Genomic DNA, 17,313 nt, shown 5'->3' on the forward strand with positions numbered 1-17,313 from the left:
ATATATATATATATATATATATAAAACTGGGAGATTGGGAGCAATACCTGTTGTCAAACAGAAAGATAAACTGTTCTCAAGTAGATTTATTCAGTAGATTTATTCATAATTAATCACCTGCTGAGGAAACTTGATTTGCTTAAGATGACTTTACCAACACATGCGCCCCAAGGTGTACACAGTACATGTCAATAGTAAAGTGACTCATTTTCTGTTTTATCTAGTTTATTTAAAAAAAACGTTTTCCCAAATTTGAATATGTTCTTCCTTTGTCTTGCTGTTCTTAAGTTTTAAGTCAGTCTCTTATAATTTCTGCGTATTGTCTTTTGAACTGGTTTCTTCAGTAATATTGCGGCTTGTTCAGCTCTGTATGTGATTAAGTATAAATCAAAACAATGCAATCTAGAACCCGTTAACCTCTCTGTTTCTAATTTAACTTAAAGTGCCTAAATTGTGTTTATTTATTATGTTTGCAGCATATCTTTTCAATTGTGCTCAGACTTGCAGCTCAACAAGTTAATTACATTTCCATGTCCAAAGTAGGCGAAGTAATTAATAAAATCAAACCGAACCTGCCCAGGTTCTGTGAGCCTAGTAGTCTGTAACTCACCAAAGTCGTGGAAGGCAGCTTGACACAATATTTGTAAATGAAAATCTCGTGACAGTTTTCTAGTTCTTTTCCAGAACCTCAGTTATTCTTATGAGAATATGGATATATTCAAGCTAAAATACACCTGTCAGGACACAATCATACGAGTGTTACTAATGAAAGTTTAACTGCACTACACTACTGTAGTTGTCAAAACATTATTCTGAGGAGACAACATCTGAAGCTATTCAAACTCTGGAACTTAAAAGACAGTTCAAGCTAAAATACATGGTTTTGATTGGAAGGGAGGTACTAACATCAGTCATTCATTTGGCTCAGACAGAAAACAGATGAAAGAATAATGTTGGATAAACATGTAAAGGCCAGTCTGAAGAGTGCTTTTGGATTTAATTTAATAACTTAAACCACATGTGCTTTATTCTAGTTTATGACCAGAAGTTGGCAGAAGCTAAAAGTATTTAATCAGCTACTTCTCTGACTTTTTGAAAACAATGTACACTGCAGTAACTAGTGTACGACTACTCCAACTTGAGAAACATTTTTCACTGCTATGGAAGACAAGTATCCTTAATTTAAATATTTCTCTGTTTGAAATTGCCCGTTTCAACAAATAATGAGAAATCAAACCTTTTCCAACTTTTATCTCATACCAACCCACATCTAGACATTACTTTGAAGGTGGTATATTTGAAATCTGTGCTATTTTGTTTTTGATTTCAAATTTACTTTGTTAGTATAGTTATGTTTAAATAATATTTAAATGGGAAATATTCCTTTAGGATAATCAAAGAAAATGGTTACGAATTCTCTACAACAAGCAGATAAAACAACAATATAACTGGTCTATTTTCCTGAGACTGATACACCAAAGTTTATTTTGGGAGTCTGACTACCAAAAAAAAGAAAGCCTTGGGCATTTTGTGTTTAATAAATAGGCATGATTAAGACAGATGAATGAAATCCACAAGTTTAAGTGGAGATATTAGCAGAATGAAAAACCCCAGTGACAATGGGGAAAAGAAAGACAGTGAAACTAATAAATGAAGTGTAGTAAACAGAAAAGTGCCAGAAATCTGCACAGGATTGACCTGAGACACATCATTGAGAGGTGGAAGGCCCTGCTGGAGCTGCGCGAGTCTTGACTGTGTCTGAAACAAGAGCGCTTTGTTGACAAGCCATCACTCAGAAACACCGACAGGACTCTCAACAGACCCCTTTCTCCTCACACAGGCTCCCCCTGACACATAGTGTCAAATCCTGCACCCGCAATGTATGTCAGCACTGTCATTAGGATAATTGCTGATTACATACACAATTGTCTTACCCAGACCTGCCAGACGTGCATCAATCAGCAAAGAGGTTTCCTTACGTTTAGGAGTACTGGCCTAAATAACGATCCTGAATATTTTTTTTTTCTCCATATATGTACATCTTTTGCAAAAAGAAAAAATATATATTTATATATATATATTTTTTTTTTTAAGGATAGAATTTCTCTCACAGAAAGAAGCCACTGCTAAATATTAACAGTTTTGCTGCTCACATAAGACTAAAGACATACAAGTGCTCTGGCAGGCCAGGCACAAGATGAAAAATCATAGAGAATGCTTTCATTTTGAAGCTTGCTGATGGATAAGTGGACAATGTGCCATGGTTTGGTAGCTGTTGGAGTTAATTTAAAAATCAAACCTGGACTGGATTGCTTTTTGTTTAACTCTTTGGAACTCTTTAGTGAGTTCCAAAGAAAACACATCTTGTTGAATTAAAACTGTATTTTTTAACATACAACACTTGCACTGGAAATCTGACACTTCCGAATTTGCTGTGCAGGTATTCTGACAGTTTGTCCTTTTTGGTGCCAGTAACAAAAGTGTCAGCTTTGTTGCTAATGGTCTCATTATGGAAACCCTCAGGGAATTATACATTTCACAGTTACAATGATTTAGCATCTTCCAGTTCATCCTTATTTTAATCCAAGGTTTTCTTCTAATTTGCTTAAACTTGAAAATATTACGATTGAACACAGAAAGAGTATGTCTGCAGAAAGAAGTATACAGTACTCTTTGTTTTTATATATATATGATATTCTCATTTTGTTCTGTTTAATTGTGGAAAAGTATTTATAATAATCAATGGTCTTTTAAGGATCTTTTGAAGTATCTTTATCAAAAGGATTTATTAGTTATGCAGTTATGCTTGCAATCTTCAATGAAGTGTTATGAATTAAAAACAAAAGAGAATTGTGTGGTTGTTACGGGTTGTGACAAAAGAATGAACTACATTCATTATGTCTCAAGAACCTTAGACTGGTCTGTTACAAACCAGTGTTAAAATTTCAAATATAATATTTTGACTGTGAGGGAAGTAGAACCATGAAGAGGGCCAAGGACTAGATATTTTTTGAAAAACTGGCAAAAACAAAAAATATTTACAGAAGCTCTCATTGATGATGTGTTCCAAAGATACGTAGATGAAGAAACGGAGGGAGAAAAATGAGAAAACGGTCCACAGGTCATATAATAATAAACGACGAGATATAAAACAATGTATCTGCTTGGCTGCCTTTGGTAGAGCTGAAAGTGCTGAAACTTATCATAAAATCAGCAGATAAAATAAAGCCTTTCGAAGTAAAATTTAAAATTCAATGATAGGAAACCAGGACAGAGGTGAGGGTCTTTGGTATTTTAGAAAGACAATTACAAAACACATTCAACAAAACTTGTTAAAGCCCGTCATGACTGAACCCTGACCTAAAACAAATTGAATTCTTTGAAAAGCGATCAGATTCGATGTTGCAAAATTTAATTATTCAAATTTGTAAAGCAGGAAACATTCACAGCTTATAACTTTTGCCAAATGTGGTTTAAACAAAAAATAAGTTAATAGTGTGGATATAAGTCTATGGGGTACATGATAGCTTATCCATTTATATATTGTTATTACTACAAGTTGAAAAAGGTCTTGTGGAATGAAATTGTGCAGACTGTAAAAAAAGATGAGACAAAATATTCAGAAATGTAAGAGAGGTCATCCATATATATATATATATATATATATATATATATGGATATATATGGAAATAATTTCTTTCTCTAGGCCTACTATCGACTCAACTGCTTCTTATAGTGCCGGCATGCAATTTATTTCCTTCAAATGTGTCATTTATGGCTTTTTGTGAACATCAGTTGTGCATAAAAATGCCCCTGGCTTATACTTTCCATGTTTGCCTGTGTGATGAGTCTGAAATCATATGGAATAGGTGAAGGACAAAGACGGTGTCCGAGGTGAGGGGTCCTTCATCAGAGCACTATGATGAGTTTATGCATCCTCACTCCCAACATGCCCCGGGGCCATGACCCTCCATCCAACCCTCCAGTTCTTCATTCATTTCCCTTTCATAAGCACCAGTAATAAGTTCTTTCCAATGAAAGTGACCAAGGGGAAGTGGAAGCACTTGTCGAAACGAAGTAGTATGGGCTACCTGCACCTGCAGTTGCATTCCTGCAAAACGCTGCAAGGGAATATCTGACTATTACAAAGGTCACAGAGAACAGAAACAACAATCATTTTCACTTCCTTCTCTGCAAATACACAGCCTTTTACAGCTGGCGCTCAGACAGACTGACACATGCCTAAACATACATCAATACTGACTAATGGCACACGCTTACGTAGTGGTGTATGGACTGATGGCTTGGAGCATTTTTGTATGCTTGGGAGCCCATACAGGGATTAGCAGCTCATTTCAGTGCCTGAACATTTGGACTTCACAGTCTCCCAGAGGAGGCAAACAGCTGTGGGGGAGGGGAGAAGGGGGGGCTGTTTAGAGAGCTGTGGAAAGGTAGTGGGTCGGAGGGGGTGTGGGGAGGGTCTGCTTATCTGACACCAAGAGGCAAATTTAAGGAGGTCCGATATCAGCTTAACCAATACACACCGTTGCACTTAACTGAAATGGCAGCTGAATCTCACCTCTCGGGAGATGTCTTATCATATTCCCCCCTTACTTTAAACAAACTACAAGTTTGTGAGGATTTAGAAAGGCTTCAGAGCCGGTATGTGACGAAGCATGAAGGCATGTGTTAGAGAGGATTTGCAATGATAAAAAAAAAAAGAAAAACCCCTCAGAGATCCAACTTAATTTTAAAGTAAGTTCCAGCTAATTCAAAAAGACAAACACAAACATTGGTTTATTTTTTCGGCAAAGTAGTCAGGCACGCAGGGCCCAGGCTTTGTTGTGATAGTTCCATCTGAAACTGCTGAATTTAATTACATTTTTCACAGAGAAAATGGCCCTGGAGACTCCTACTGATGCAATCCAGGTGGACCTTGTTAAGAGAGGAGGGCCGGAGTAATGAAGAGGGGGCTCATGTGAAGATGTTCAGCCAGAAACTCGCACAACACATGCCTGAAAGTTAGTGGAGACTCCTATGGTAAATGCAAATAAACATGTAAGTGGATTTCTCTTCCTCTGAACATCTATTGACTAGGTTTTGTTACTCACAGCCGATGAAGTGACAGGGTGTGAATTCTTCACTATAAACCTGCACTTGAGCACCTCTAGTTTCTTTCTGTGCTAATTTTCTGCATTCATGTAAACCCTTTATTTTACCCGTCTCATCTTTCCAATGCGCACAGTGTCGAGAGTGAAACACAAGTTTATGCTTCGGAGTTCCAGGATGTTTTTCAGCTGTCATCGTCGCCAGTATAGTGTAAATGTGATGGAGGAGAAACTTTGTTGATACAGGTTAAAGTTTCATGACTGCCGGTGGGCCGGCTTCCGGAATCCTAAAACATCAACTGTCAGTCGCAAAGCAAACACTGCCAACCCTAGGACGGAAAGGAAAAAGGAAACAAAGAGCAAATCTAGAGTTTGCTGCTCAGAGAAAAACGCTTGCAGATTACTACAGCTTGCCGTGAGTTGGGGCACTCGCTCCTCTGGTTATTTCCTAGGCAACCCAAGAGTTGTACAAAAATGGATAAGAAACAGAAAAATTCCCTCAAAAAGAGATTTCACAGTTTGTAATTTTGCAGACAAAAGAAGTTTTAAATATGGTGCTATCCCAGACTATTATGTGAGGCACCAAGACCTGTTGTGACATTTACATGAGAAATGGGGCTGGTGGTGAGCTTGGACTCCATCGCACAGTTAGAAGTCCCGCTAATCCAATCGACTGCAATGGTATTGGCATTGCAGCACCAAGGTTGCAGCAGCAGGGGACCTTTTTGTGAGACACAGGAAGATGTAATCATTTAGAGACACCCACCAAACAATGGCAGGGTTCACTGTCTGCACTCTTCTGAATTTACTGTATGTTACTGCATTAGCATAAAGTGTGGCATAATACATTTAATAACTTTATTCCTATTAGGAAAGTTGTCCCAATACTCGTACATAACATTTTCTCGATTACATCTTTTAAGCAAAAACAGTCCCTTGTACAAGTACTAATAATGCTTAAACTTTTTCATATATCAACTTCAAACTTCATTACTATAATCTTTTAAGATAAACTAAAGCAAAGTAGTGTATAATAGTGAAAATGGGAAGATAATCATACACAGTTTCCAAAATTGTTATCACAAAAGTATAACAGCGTGGCTTGGATCTAAACTCAGCCCTTACTTTTTTTTACCCCCTATTCAGAAGAAAATATTTAAAATTGATTCAAAAAGTCATCTAAATTAGAAATTAAAGTCAACTTGTGTAAGTCAATGTCTGTATGAAAGTAGCTGTTGTGTAAAAAGCTGCAAAAAGATTTAAATAAATAAATGTACTTCTGCAGTTTGCCGCAGGCCATGTTGGGAACATAGTAAACATGAGAAGGCACTCTGTTCAGTGCTCACTGTAAAAAACTAGTGGTGGCAACATTATGCTTTTGAGATACTTTTCTCCAGCAAGACAAAGCAACTGCATAGAGTTGATGGAAAGATGGATAGAGCTAATTTAGAGATGATTTTGAAAAAAAAAAAAAAAAAACTTTTAAGAGATTCCAAAAGACTTGAGACTGGAGTGATGATTGTGTTCCATCAGGACAACAAACTTAAATGTCCAGATCCAGATTTGGTCAAAAAAATCTGTGACAAGATTATTGTCACATTTAATCTTGTCACAGAGAATATTGTTGGATCACAGACATTCTTCATCCAATTTACACAAGTTTGAAATATTTTGTAAAGAATGGGTATGGGTTTAAGTCTCTACATCCAAGACTGATACAGATTTTTTTATTTTGCAAAAACAATATTTAATATTTAAATAAATACATTTACGTCTGCAGGGCCATTTTTTTTTTTTCTGTCATCTAAATATTTCAACTGCTGTTACTTATTTTGCAAGTGACTTTAGGATTTATTTAGGTCCAGAATGGTGACAACAAAAATAAATATTTTGTGACATTTCTGAGACAAAGTTAAGAACAGCACTTTTCCAGCAGGCCTCCACCCACTGTAGTCCTCCTCCATTCCCCAGCAGATCCTTGGCTGAGGTTTTTTAGTGTTTGGGTGTTGGGAAGGTTTGAGAAGAGTCTCAGCCTTATTGTTCTGAACACAACAGCTGTGACTTAATAAGTCCATTCCTGTGCTCACCCTTTGCACCAAGTCTGAGCTGCTCCCACTGCCTCCCCCTTATTGACCACATGACCATTGTCGCCAAGGTATTCACTGGGTCTTAATGGTAAGACACACAAGAATGCAGCAGTGGCTGAGCCTTTGCCACTTCTGAGGGCCGATTGGAAAGCTCCTGAAACCAATTCCAGCAGCTTATGTTTACCATGACAAACCCCTAACCTACAGGTTCACTCTCTTAATTTGGGAAAAACCTCCCACACATGTGAGCTCACAGACATAATTACTCATCTTTTCGAGGCAGGGCCATTTTTTTTTTCTTCTTTGCTGGTTTGTTTCTATGTCCTAACGAGAATGTTTCCAAAAAGGCCTTCCTCGGTAAAAACTAGGGTTGTTACTTTTCCTTTGAGAGCTAATAGTGCCTGAAATGGAACGTCTGATGACCTTCGATGCTGACAAGTAACAAGGAAGAAATTCTCAGCTTTTTTCTGTCAACAACATATCATTACTCCAAAATGCACTAGTATCTAAGTGAAACTGAATTATTTGTGATCTCTGAGACAGCAGCTTCTGCAAAGCTGGAAAGCAACAAGATCTGACGTAGTACAACCATGTAACCTGGCTAGGGATGCTAAGATGTTGCTATGAGATGCAACCCACCAGTAGGTGCTCAGTTAAATCCATTTTTTTTTTTTTTGCAGCTTTGACAATATACAACAGAGACAGTGGGGTGCCTTAATAATAAAACTAATATACAGTTCTTGTGGAACAGTACAAGAAAAAACAGTTTTCTCTCTTTTCTAAAGCCATTTAACTAAAATGTCAGGACAAAAGTTTGTAGAAAATAAAATTTAAATTTAAATTTTGTGATCCTGCTCTATAATAGGATTTTAAAACAGCCTTACATGACCATAAATCCTTCACTGTGGCAGAGTTATACTTATGTTACAAGGCTAATCACGAGGAGTGTTTTGGTACCAGTTTATCCTTGAGGAAGGAAAAGAGTGCCTGTCAGCCCACCACATATGCATACAAAGTGGTTTGTGCTTCTTTCTTAAGAAGCACACAAACAAGACTTTATTAAAAGTCAGGAGCAGAGATGATGCTGAAGAGCCTGGAGAAACACACCCTTAACCCCAGGAATTACACAGCATGAAGCTGTCATTTGAGTCAGGTATCATTATCGCGGCAGGTCTAGGCTCTTAGTGAAGGCTGACAGCTTTATGATTTGATTCACTTGTGTTGTTAAGTAATTAAAAAGGAGGGTAAGCCGTGAATATAAAAAGCAGACTCCTGAAATGGCATAAATCCACCCACTTTACTGTGTAGAACATGTTCCTAATTACATTGCTTACAAAAAAAGAGCAATGTCAAAAATGTTTTTGTTGTTCCTGGGACAAACCAGACTTTATGGTGTCCAGGAAGCTTGAAAAAAATGTGTCCATAATTGCATATCAATCACATTGCAATTATTAATAACTCTTCCTAATGCATTCTTATCTTACTTTGCAAACTGATCTCAGTCATGTGCCTGCCATGTACACTCTAAGTTAGTCATAGCAAAAGTCACAGAATTTGACCCTGGACATGAACCACGGGAACAAAAAGCTTGTTAAAAACCAGACCAGCCAAATTGATGGTAACCTTTGTCCCCCCCATGGTTCTGCAGGGGAGGTAGTTCTCCCCTTGTCTTCCTCTCATCTCCTGGACATGCCATGCAAAGTGAATGACATGATATTAAAGCACTTCTTCATCAAGATTAAAAAGCATACTTTCTTTTTTTTTTTTTTTCCCTTGCCTGCGAGCAGTCAATTATTTGACAAGTACACATAATGAACAATGCAAGAATAGTTGGAATTTAATCACAAGGCGGAGACAGGGCCCCAGCGCAGATGGGAAATGATTAACACAGTTAATCAAACATCCCAGAGTTAGGTTAAACGTGGCAAGCCCATCCCATCATCTGCACTATGGATTAGAGCCATTGCACAACTTCATATTTCCATTTTCTTAGCCCGTGGAACCCATATAGCATTTGTAATGCAGACTTCTAGGGGTTCCGCTTCTTTTGTAAAACTATACATTTCATTCCAACTATATATTTCATCTCGTTTTGTTATTCAACCCAAAAAGTAAAAATCACGTCATCTAGATTCAGTACAGTACATACATTTCAAGCATTTTATTTATCTCTGCTAATAGTGATTAATGTTGGCATACAGCTAATGAAAGTCCAAAATTTTGTTTCTCAGAAAATTTGCCATTCAATAATAAAAAATGATTTGCATATAATAAATATGGTATATGCATAATAATAGTAAATCTATGTGGATATGCACTGAATACTTTATTGTTTATCTGCATACTGGGATGTTAAGACACTCCAGGTTTCCTTAAAGCTGCAGTCGGTAACTTTTATAGAATTTTTCTGTTTACATAATTTATTAAAACTATCACTATGTCAGAATAACATGAAACAGGTAATCTGTGAAAAAAAAAAAGAATCAACCTCCCCTGCCTCCTCCCTGTGGTCCTACTTCTATTTGCAGGAGTACACTGCTGAGTCAGATACCACCAATCAGAGCCAAGAGGCTTAGTGCTGTCAATCACTCTGATGCACTTACTGCTCACACTTTCACCCTTGCTCCTTGCTACACCACAACTCCTTTCCCCATAACAGAACCCGTTGTGAATATGCAGGCTAGTTAGCATGGCCGCCAATGACAGCGGACAAACAGTTTTCCTGAAACAGTGGGTAGATTTTCCGCCATAACCACTGAGAAAAAGCTTATAGTGTGAAAGACACTGCCAAAACACTCCTCCTGGCTATGATTGGTTGTTTCTTGTTTCTGGTACACATGAATTTGCCCCGTTGTAGGACAATGAAGATTACTTCTGTCAGTGATGGGTCATGTTCAAAAGCATCAAGTCTGTAGTGAATGAGAACAACCACTGATTCCCATAGAGTGAGAGCCATCTCTCTTCTGTTTTTTTTTTTCTTTTGCTGTTCAGTTGTTGTTACTCTCTGTGGCTCCACCGCGTTTTATTAGTTTTTAAATCACTGAATCACTTAGCACCAAAATAAGGTCTGTAAGAGTTTTCCCATTACAGACCTGTTGTCATATCAACCTTTCAAACAACTCAGGTCTTCTGCTTCAAGCCCACTCTGCATTCACAGAATCAGAAGCAAACATGGAGAAGCAGTATTCAGGTTTTTTTTTTTTTATGTACCACTAATCTGGAACAAGGTTCCAAAAAACTGCAAAACAGCCAAAACATTCAATTCCTTTAAACCTAGGCTGAAAACCCTCCTGCTTAAAGTTGACTTTAATTAATAACTGAAACATTGATCAATATATTTTATGCATTTTTGAGTGATAATTTTTATGATGGCATTTGACAAAATGTAATACTGGCTATTTGTTTCATAACTGGTCACTGTATTATGTTTTGTGGGGTAAAGCACTTTAACAGCCTTGTTACTGAAATGTGCTATACAAATAAACTTGACTTTAAGAGTTTTCCCATTGAAAAAAAATAATTCATGCAACATTTATAATGAAGTGAAAAGGAATTAAGGAGGATTTGTGAGACTACAAACACCAGGATACTGAGCTTGCCTTATTATTTTTTTCTTTACTTTTATCAAGTAGCCAGACACTTGTAATAAAAAGAGCCAATCTTGTTTTATTTTAGTTGAGCTTTTGCATCTTTTCACACATTCAGAGATGCACTTTAGGTTCTCAGCTGCTGTACTTACTTACTAATTGACAGTGCTTCTCTGCAGAGTGTTCCCACTTACCTTGTATGACCACTCTATGGGTTGATATTTTGCATACAAAACATAAGGCAGGAAGAGCTTGTAAATAAAGTGCACTTATCAGTCACTTCTGGCTGCGTACAATAAACACTGCATACTGTAAATGGGCTTCGGAGTTGTTGTTTTTTTTCGAAGAAATTATGTCTTGCCTTCAGTTCTGGGCATTTGTCTTGAATTATATACTTTTACTTGAAAAGAATCATATGACCTACTTTTGCTACAACACATTGGCACGTTCCACACCCATTAATTAGACCGTTTGTGTAGTTACTGTCAAGACAAATATGCCAATTTAACAGCCCTGTAAACGTGTTAAGTTTTTGTAAATCTTCCAAATATCTTTTTATTTTGCAAACTCAAGGCAAGTTTTGAACAAGCACTACTGTTCCTTTTCCCTCTTTACCATGCAAGAATAATTAACCATGATTATGAAGAGTCTCTTGAGAAACTGGGACAGAACAATTTAGTTCATTGTCCTCAGAAATTAGAGTTGCCCTTCGTTCGCCTGTCTTTTTTTCCAACCATCGGATTCATCTGCTCTTCAGTGGGAGAAAATGCCACTAATCAAGAAGACTGTTTTATTGGCTTGGAAGGGTTTTATTTCATACTCATTTTGCCTACCAGACTGTCCTGGCTGATCATTGTGATGGATGTTACTACAGACGTATCAAGGAATGTTCATCAAGAGGTCTGCTTTAACAGATTATCTTGCAGACTTGCACACAGCTTTTGCTTCTGGACAATCGGACTGGAAACATATTTTTAAAAAACGGTCAAACGTCCACATTTTGCTAAATTAAAAAAAAAAAAAGTCAATTGTTGTTGACTAGTATTAATGCTATTAGCATATAAAGACAAGAGTCAGAATAAATTTGACCATTTTTATGCTTTGCTGAGCAGCCCCTGTAATGTTTTATGGAAATAAGCTATATGTGTTTAAAACTTATAATTGTGTTCCATTATACGAGCACAAAGCAGTTACTTTTAAATTAGAAGAATTAATCGGAATGCAAAATTGAAGGCAGGAATGTCTGTCCACAGTGATGAATGCCTAAGTAAGATTTTGCTTCAATTAAAATTTCAGTCAATTACTATAAAAGATTATTGACCTCTGAAGGGACTGTAAGGTCACATATTTCCTTCTGTCTTTGGAACGTAGGATTCATCTTCATTAGCGAGAACAATTGCAAGTGGTTTTTCGCTCACACAGGAAGGGTATTAGCAGCACCAACAGATTATCCTCTGTTCACTTCACTAATAAAGTTGATTTTTAAATATTGTCAGGCCAGGTTAAACTTTGTCCTGCTTCTCACACTGAACAAGCTTTTTCTCTTTATCTGAGCCACCTTGAGTGCTTTCGGCATTTGATAAAAGTAATGAAATTAGAGCATTTCAAAGGTAAAATTTTTGATTTATTACTTTACATAAAGAGAAAGGCAAATATGAATAACTGGTCAAACTGAGATTTCTGATGCTTCAATTTTATGTTTTATAGATCCACCTGAAAGTAGATATTTACATGCACTGTCTAACAAGTCAAAACAATTTCTGAGTAACTCTTCTTAAAGTCAAAAGTTTACTTATGCAACTTTGTCAAAACATTTATGTCATGAACACAGAAAGATGATCTGGTCTATCATAAATCACAAATGAAGATGACATTATGCAACAGGAGGCACTGTCAGCACTGACACAACATTTCTTTTCAAAACAATAAAGTGAATGGACTCAATGAAGTGATCCTATTTTTCACTGAGAAAAAAACTTTAAACTTTTTAATCATGCAAAATCCTCTTTTTTTAACCCTTATATAAATTTTTTGTGAACTTTGAGTGTCTATTTGTGCAATAAATATATATTTATTAATTCCCAGTGCTACGTAGATATCATTACATTCTTTTTGGGTAATATTTTTCAGTCTGTTCATTTTTCTCTAAACGCTATTATGTTTTCTTGTCTATTATATCTGTGGAACTGCTAAACCAGATCATAGCGAAGCAGTTTTGTGAATCTGCCACATTTTTCCTCGCAGCAATTTTGTAGCCAAGTTCAGTTATGCTGAAGTTACAGGTATGAAAGTCAAAATGTTTGGCTCTAACTTGTATTAACCCACATGATTTCTTACATCACTACCTCACCATCAGAGCCTCTTCAAAGTATGCAGTTAAATTATATTTTTCTTGGAAATGTACCCATAAAGCTGGGGACATTTAACCCTCACGTAGTTTTCAGTCAAAAAAAACGTAGTCAATACAGGCGTGAGTGTGTACGTGTATGTCACATTGTGCGGGATGAATCAGGCATTGTGTGGATCAGATCTGCTCTTTCTGTGCCATGCGCATCATGTTCCTGTATAAGTTTTGAACACTGAAGCTCTATGTTGCATCACCGCCATCTTGAATTTGACAGTAGAGTGGTGGGAGGTCCATAATTCACTGGACGGCTTCCAGCTCGACCAACAGACTGAACTCCTGCCTGTGCTCTACATTGGCAGTATATTATGAATACATTTGTATTGTAATATGCACTTTTTTCACTTTTTGTGCAGTTTTAAGTTAATTATCTCAATCTGAAGCAATAGGGTATTAAGACGGTTTATGCAATTAAATAAAAATACTTTAGTCTGTTAGAATATTTTTTTCACACATTGTCTATGCTATCCATAACAGAGTTGACACCAGATTGTAATAAATATTTTTTTTTTCCTGAAAAGAAAAAAATATGTAGCTAATGTTGTCATTATATTAAAAAAACTTACAAATTAAAAGGAAATTAAGTTTTTTTCTTCATATCTTGAAATGGTGAACGCACATAGAATTATGGAGTTGTGTAGAAATGTTCATGAAAACACCACTATAAAGGTATGCGTGTGTTCATCAATGCCAATATAAAAATGATTTATCAGAATCACTTGTAAACAGTGGAGGCTTTTATTTAGAAAGCACCCACAAGCTGGAAGTCAGCCGAAATAGTCACAACTTAACGTAATGGTTCCCAACTCTGATCCTCAGTCCCCTCTGTCCTGCATGTTTTAAGTGATTCCTTGTTACTATTTGACTTAAATAACTGAGTGGTTAGCAGGTTTCAGCAGCACTAGATGGCAAGCAGAGGAGGTGATGCAATCATTTGAATGAAGTGTGCGGAAACAGAGACACACCTAAATTATGTAGGACATCGGATATGAACACCATGGGTTAGGAAACACTAACTTCACTTATGGCATCATCATCTAAAGACTGGTTCACAAAAGTAGGATTATGAAATCCAGGATAAGAGATAAAGCTAGGCTTGACATAACGCCGAGTTGATCCTGGCTTTATCTGTTTGACAAAGACCAAACCAGACTCAGGAGGTGCAACTATGTCAAGCCAGGCTTAAGTAATTTAGGTGAATGCGTAGCTACAGATTTCTTCAGCAGACCATGATGTCAATGACAGATTCACAGATGATGCGCACGATGAATTGCATATCTCACACCAAACAACATGTCAGACTGTTAGCCTGGTCTTCCCAGAATAAATCACCATGGTAACTTATGTATTTAACTCATTGTAAAACCAGATTGAGGCTTAATTAAGCCAGGATATCCGGAAAATCCTGGCTTAATCTGCTATCCTGGTTTTGTCAAACACCGCTCTGATCTTTACCTTATCGATAGTTCCCGCAAGACCTTCGAAGTAACCCGAAAATGCACCATCTCGGTAGGCAACCAGTAAACAGTGTTACATAGGAGAAGCATTAAAAATGCTTAAATTATTTAATTTTGTTTTAAAGTTTTTTTCTGCTCTTCAAGAAAACCAGTTCAGTGCTTAGCAACATAGCAGCTTATGAAAATAGTCAAGATGTTTGTGTTTGCCGAGAGCCATACAATGAGGAGGCTGATGATGTGATCAGCTGTGACGACGACAATTATCCATATGTGCAGCTGCAATTTAAATGCATAAAGCTGATAAGTTCCCCAAAAGGCTCTTTTTCTTGCACACATTCTAAGTGTAAGCACCAGAAACAACAAAAAATTAAAAAGCATTAATTAAGATGAAAGCCTGATTATCAAAGAGGAAGTGCCATCTACTGCCTTCTTCTTTACTACCTGCTATGCGTGATACATAATCAATATAAATTTAAGCAAGTACTGTTTATTGACATAGTGTGATTGTAAATATGGTCACATAAGTAGTGATTGAGTGTGCTGAAGTACAGCAGCGACTCTGAATGTAATTTAGATTTTTTTTTGTTCAAGGTGTTGTATCATGGATAAATGTATATTTGCATATCTACATTTCATAGTTGCATTTAATACTTTGTGCAAATAGAGGTGTCAAGTGAGTTTGTTTGCCGACAAAGTATATTTTTTACAGCAATCTGTTCCATAGACCATTGAGTGATTGACACCATCACAGTTTTGTTTATTTTTAGAAAAAAAGTGTAAAATATTCTTGTCCTTAATAAAGTGATCAGAGCAAATCCATGCCATATTAGATTACTTATGTTTGTTTCCTCTGGATATTAGCCAGTCACACTCATTGATGCTTAGTAGCAAAGTTTGCTCACCTCTAGAGGATGTGATGAAAGTTTCTCTTTACTGTTTTATCACCTTTGTTTGTACACCCTTGAATTGTACAATATGCAAACATTGTGGCTCTTTTCAGCATGATCAATAAAGTGGAAAGCTGTTTTTTTTTTATATCAAGATGGTGACAGAGCACCCAGATGTAGGAAGTGTGAGATCATGTGGGAGCTATCTATTGGTTAAAGAGCTAGGGAATAATCATGGTATATGTTGTACAAAAATATATCTTTCAGAGAAGATATATGTTGAGAACCCTATGACTTTCAAGTTCAGACATGTGGTGCAACATATTCTAAGTGCTTTGCAACAGTAGGGGCTAATGTGCATAATTCTTTAGTGTTTTTTTTTTTCTTCTTCCAAATAGTCTGACTTTTTGTCATTTTTTAAGGTGTTGCAATGATTTGTGGAGATGTAATTGGTTGAATTTCACTGAGGCTGAGAGAAAAATGGATACAGCAACAGCTATGGTAACTCATCCGTGCCAGCATGTGGAAATCAGTCATTCTAAATTGAAATATCAGACTTTTCTGTGTGCTATTTCCATTTGCATCGCCATGGATACAAAGGGAGCAGAACTCAGGATGATCCCAGTACAATATATATATATATATATATATATATATATATATATATATATATATCTCAAAGTTATACGAATAATTTAAAAATGAAAAAAAAAAGATTTTAGATGTCTTCACTGGTTAAAATAAGTAAGTTTAATAACTTCTAATTATGAGAACCTCAGTTATGCTGGATAGAAATCCCTTGGCTTAGGATGTGCAGCAGTCATGAATAAATGTGTTTTTCTTTCAGTCGAGTCATTTCAAAGTTTACTGAGCATGCACACGGAGCAAAATGCTACGTCTTTTGTTTGAAAAATATGTCCACGTTTACACAACACAGAGTACCCATACGCCAGGGTGAAGCAAATTGGAAGTGCTGGCCTCTGCTGAACCATATTACTGGTGACCATATATCATTTTTTATAGGTCACAAGTGACGCACATCTGTTTCCACTCGGCTAAGTTTCCATATAAAACATTTGAATAGAGATTGTTCACCTATATCTGTTGCTCCCCTGTGCTTATTTGAATCAATGTGTGTCTCATACATCAAACCCCAGAAAGAGCAAAAGGGCTATTTTGTGCATGAAAGTATATTTCTGAAAGGTTTGATTACAGTGAGGAGTTAAAGGGGTGCTAAAATTCTTTAATGTTTACAACATGACACAGTTTGCTTTAAAATGATTTGTTTATATAGTGTGGTTGTTTAAAAGTCAACTGATTTGACAGTTGTGTAAGCCAGATCCCAATGCGCCCACACTGGATTTTTTTTTTTTTTTTTTTTTAAATTTGATCTCAGAGCCCCTCGTGTGTTTGACTTCTTTTTAATTGCTTCCTGTCTGCTTGGTCAATTATAAGTCCTTGGCTCATTAAGGGGGACTGACTACAGCAGAATTTTTGGAACAGACGGAGTGACTAAATACCTGTAATCTGAGAACAATGATTAGATCTTTCTCTTTTTTTTTTTTTTTTTTTTTTACTACCGGGTCTCAGCACAGACATGTTGACTTTCATTTAGCTGGATGCTGATCACTTGAGTTTTTGAAAATAAAAAGAAAGGCTGTATTGATTTTTAAAAGTATAAAACAGTCATGCTCATTTATGAGATATTGATTTGGTGGTCAGGTGAATTTTGGTGTAAATACCCTGTCAATGCTGTGTTTAGCACAAACTGTGAGCCTCAAAG

The sequence above is a fragment of the Poecilia formosa genome, unplaced genomic scaffold, assembly GCF_000485575.1.
Source record: "Poecilia formosa unplaced genomic scaffold, Poecilia_formosa-5.1.2 Scaffold10, whole genome shotgun sequence".
Taxonomy (NCBI): Eukaryota; Metazoa; Chordata; class Actinopteri; order Cyprinodontiformes; family Poeciliidae; genus Poecilia; species Poecilia formosa.